Below are 4,762 nucleotides of genomic sequence, written 5' to 3'. Positions count from 1 at the left end.
AACTCAGGACCCTGTGTTTGCCAGGCAGGCACTTATTCTTCTGAGCTATCTCCCTGGCCCAACACATCATATTTCTATGTACTGTGCTAATAATTTGGCTACCAAATTTTATATACTAGCAATTTAGAAACAAAACTTTTTAAAAATATTATTAACAGCCAGGCATGGTAGCACATGTCTGTAATTGCAGCACTTGAAAGGCTGAGGCAGGAGGATTGCCTCAAGTTTGAGGCCAGCCTGGGCTACATAAGCAAGTTTAAAGCCAGCCTATACTACAAAGTGAGACCCTGTCTCAAATAAAATGAAATATCTAGGTATAAATCTAAGAAATCATATATAGCATTTGTGTATGCTAAAAACTAAAAAAGGACACTGATGAAGAAATCAAACAAATTAAACAAGTGGAGATACAGTGTCTCCCTGGGTTGGAGCACTTCATAGGAAAGATGCCAATTCCCTCAAAATGATCAGCAGCTGTAACATGATTCTAGTCAATATCCAAGATGAATGGCTTTTTTCAGTTTTAAAGAAGTTGACTCTTAAATGGAAAGGCAAAGGAACTAAAAGGGAGTTAAGCAATTTTGAAAAAGAAGAATAAAGGTGGAGGAACCACATTACTTGGCTTTAAGACTTATTATGTAATTACAGTAACCAAAGCTCGGTGGTATTTTGCAGGAGGATAGACACAAGGGTCAGTGGAACAAAACAGAGAACGCAGCAATTCACCCACGACTGATTTTTTTTTCTTTTCAAAGTTTTATTGATAAACATATAGCAATGAGACAGTTTCAAATCAAATCGAAAGTACAGTTTCAACAAATAATACACTGCATACATTCTTCCTAGTGGTTAATTGCTGTACAAGATGCAGACTTGTGATCCTACTTACAAACATCATTAGAAAAAATCATTCTATTCATTAAGAGAATGCAACTATATATCTATCCCAACCACTTTGAATACACAGATACAAAATGGACATTCATAGTTATACCCCAATTTTTTAAAAATATGGAACGCTTCATGAATTTGCATGTCATCCTTGTGCAGGGGCCATGCTAATCTCTGTATCGTTCCAATTTTAGTATATGTGCTGCCGAAGCGAGCACCACGACTGATTTTTTACAAAGGTGCCAAAGCAGTTCAGTGGAGGAAAAACTGCTTTTTTACCCAGGTGCTGGAGTAACTGGATATTCTTAGGGGGAAAAAAATCTCAGCCTCCACTTTATGTCTTGCACAAAAATAAATTCAAAGTGGAACAAGGAGTTAAGCATAAAACAAAACTATACCACATTTAGCAAAAAGTAGGAGACACTCTTTAAGACCTGGAGCTAGGAAAATAATTCTTAGACCTGACACTTAAAGCACAATCTGTAGAAGAAAAAACTGATAAATTTTACCTCATCAAGATTACAACCTTTCTCTCTGCAAAAGAGCCCGTTAAGATGGTAAAAAGACAAGTTCTAGCCTGAGGAAAGTATTTGCAACCACATATCTGATGAAGGATTCCTGTCTAAGATGTATAAGGAATGCTTAATGGTTTTTTAAAAAATCAGTTCAAAAATGGGCAAAAGATATAAGCAGATTTCCTCTCAAGAGCAGGTACAGAGGAAAGTGTGAACGTGAAAAATTAACACATCATTGGCCATTAGGGAAATCCAACCCAAAATCCCAAGGACATCCTACCCCAGGCCTATTAGAAGGGCAATGAATGAACCAACCCTGACAAAACTGAATGTTGCCAAAGGTTGAGAGCCACCGAAGGGCCGGGGAGATAGCTCAGTAGAATAAGGGCTTGCCTGGCAAGCACAAGGTCCTGAGTTCAATCCCCGGTACTGCCAGAAAGAAAGAAAGAAAGAAAGAAAGAAAGAAAGAAAGAAAGAAAGAAAGAGCCTCTGAAATCCTCACACACTGCTGCTAAGGACGCAGCGTGAGGCAGATGCTCTGGAAAACAGTGCAGCAGTTCCTTAGAGAAAGTTCAGCAGCTACTGCAACCATCCCACCTCCAGGTATCTACCCTTGAGCAGGGGTCACCAAACCAAGACAGATAACAGGTCACATCAGGCCAGGGTCCTGTTTTTGTAGGACCTGCCAGTTAAGAATGCTTTTTACATTTTTAAAAGAAGTGTGTGTGTGTGTGTGTGTGTGTGTGTGTGTGTGTGTGCATTTTTAAAAGAACATATGACAGAAATAAGTGACCCACAGAACCTAAGACGTTTACTATGTCATCCTTTACAGAGAAAACAAAATCATGGACCTCTGCCTTAAAGAAATGAAAACTTAAGTTCACATAGAAACTTGTATGTGCATGTTTATCTCCTTTCAATTGCTTCAGCTCCAAACCGGAAGCCACTAAATGTCCTTCAGTTGGTGGCTGGATAAATAAAGTGAGTGGGGTGTCTGCCCCTTAGCTCAGTTCTTTGGGCTGGGGAGATAACTCAGTAGAATAAGCACTTGTCTGGTCAAGCACAAGGTCCTGAGTTCAACCCCGGTACCGCAAAAATAAAATAAAATTAAAAATAAATAAATAAAGTGAGTGGTACATCCACAATGATAGAATTCTATGCAGCAGTTAGGAGGAATAAACTATTGATCCACACAGCAGTTTGGCTGAATCTCAAAAGCAGTAGGCTGGGGCTGGTGAGATGGCTCAGTGGTCTAAAGCACCTACTTAGAACAAGCTTAGCAAAGCACAGGGACCACAGTTCAATCCCCCAGCACCACATGCCAGCCAGCCCTGCCCCCTGGTGGGCTGAACTGCCCCCCCCCACACAAATAAAAATTTTAAAAAAAGCAGTAGGCTGAGAGGAAGAAGTCAGTCTCAGGAGGACACAACCTATATGATTCCTGTACACGATGCTACCCAAAATACAAAGTTAGGGGCCGGGGAGATGTTTCAGTAGAATAAGCGCTTCCCTGGCAAGCACAGGGTCCTGAGTTCAATCCCTGGTACTGTAAAAACAAAAACAAACTAACAAAAAAACAAGGTTATAGTGACGGAAGCAGGTCAGCAGTGTTTCGGGTGGTGGGTGTGAGACTATAAATTGGCAGCATAAAGGAAACTTTTGGGGTGGTGGAACTGTTTGATGTCTTTATTGTGCTTGTAGTTATATAAATACATATGATCTAAAAGTTATAGGACTGAAAAAAGAAGTTATAGGATTGTGTACAAAAGAAAAAGTCCATTTTATAGCATTATAATTGTTTTCCTTTTTTGGTACCAGAAATCGAACTCAGGACCTTGGGTTTGCCAGGCTAGAGCTGGCAGATGTGTTCCAGCCCCAGGCCCTGTAACTGTTTTCCTGCCATGCTGGAGGTTGAACCCGGGGCCTTCCACATTCTAGGCAAGCACTTGGTGGATAGCTAACTGGTGGTCAACTTGCTACACCCCGCTGAATTAAACTAGCATGGCGCTGGGTGCAGTTGGCCCAGCTGAGGGCTGTTGCCAGCAGCGTAAAGGCAGAACAGGAGAAGCTGCCAGAACACTGTCAGGGATACTGTTTGGAGAAGCTGTTGGAGCTGCTGGAAGCTGCTAGTGCTCTTGGGCTGTTCTGCTGGAGGGCCTTGTCATGCTGGCTTTCCCGATGAACTTTGCAGGAGCTTGGGTCCTCATCTTGAGCATCGCTTCCTGGCTCCAGAGGGGAAGAGGGTGCCCTGCTCAGCCTCATGGAGCAGCTTGGCACATTGGCTTTCCTAATGAGAACTTGGTTTTCCTCATCGCTGTAGGAGCTCGGGACCTCACTGTTGCTGAGGACAGCTGTGGTACCTTTGGGGGAGCGCTGGTGCTTGCATTGAGTGTTGCTTCCTGGCTCCAGGTCAGATCCCTCAGCCTGCTAGCACAGATCCTTCATCCCGCTGGCATAGACTTCCTGGCTTCCACCACTGATCTTTGGGCCTTTTGAGCCCACTTTGTTGTGGGCTCTAGGCCTCCAGTTGGACTGGTGGGAGGCATTGTTATGAGCTCTAGGCCCTCAGCTGGGTTCGTTAGTATGTAGTGTGTGGCTAGATTTCCTGTGACTCTTGGGTGATTCATTATAAAATACCATTACAAAATGTGTCCTCTACTACCTTGCAAAAACCTCAAACCATAAGAAAGCACTTTAGCACTGAGCATTCAGTTGTATAGTTTATAAAGTAAAATAATTTTAAGAAGGACCTGAAGGTCTAGGGGCATACACCTGTAATCCCAGCACTCAGGAGGCTGACGCAGGAGGATCACTCACTGTTAGAGGCCAGCCTGGGCTACATAGTGAGCTCAACTCAAGGTCAGCCTGAATTACAGAGTGAGACCTTGTCACAAAAAAAGGACTTGAACTAGCCAAGCCTTTACCAATGTGTAGTTTATTTTAAAGTCACTCATGAAAGAAAATGAAATTTTAGATTCAGCTAACAGTAGTAATAATAGCAAAAAAAGGTTAAAGCTGGTCATTAACCTCCGACATGTCACCCATTACCTTAGAGACCATGTATACTACAGAATGTCATTTATGTCAGCACAAGGAGATGTTGTGGGGGTTAGGTGGCAACCGTCAGAGATCTGGAGGCAGATGGAGGACGATTGTAGAGGGTACCACAAATCACATTCTTCTGTAACATCAATACGGCTAGCATGACATTCCCGATTATGCCATTTTGAGCTTCATTGAGAAACTGGCACAGGTTAGATCAGAGGGATACAAGTCATTCCCAGAGATGATAAATAATATTTTCCAGTTTTCATTACCACTGCCTAAACCGTCACTGCAGAACAATAGGAGACTCA

General features: G+C 42.5%; 1 non-coding gene across 1 annotated transcript; it reads right to left on the bottom strand.

Moving 5' to 3' along the window:
• Positions 1-1,005: 1,005 nt before the first annotated feature.
• LOC111813866 lies at positions 1,006-1,109 on the bottom strand. The gene has a single exon (XR_002819001.1). It is a non-coding gene; the product is annotated as a U6 spliceosomal RNA (small nuclear RNA).
• Positions 1,110-4,762: the final 3,653 nt, after the last annotated feature.

This window comes from Octodon degus, unplaced genomic scaffold, assembly GCF_000260255.1.
Source record: "Octodon degus isolate 3935 unplaced genomic scaffold, OctDeg1.0 scaffold00232, whole genome shotgun sequence".
NCBI lineage: Eukaryota > Metazoa > Chordata > Mammalia > Rodentia > Octodontidae > Octodon > Octodon degus.
Note: the sequence above shows the minus strand (reverse complement) of the source record. Positions and strands in the feature narration are given on the sequence as shown.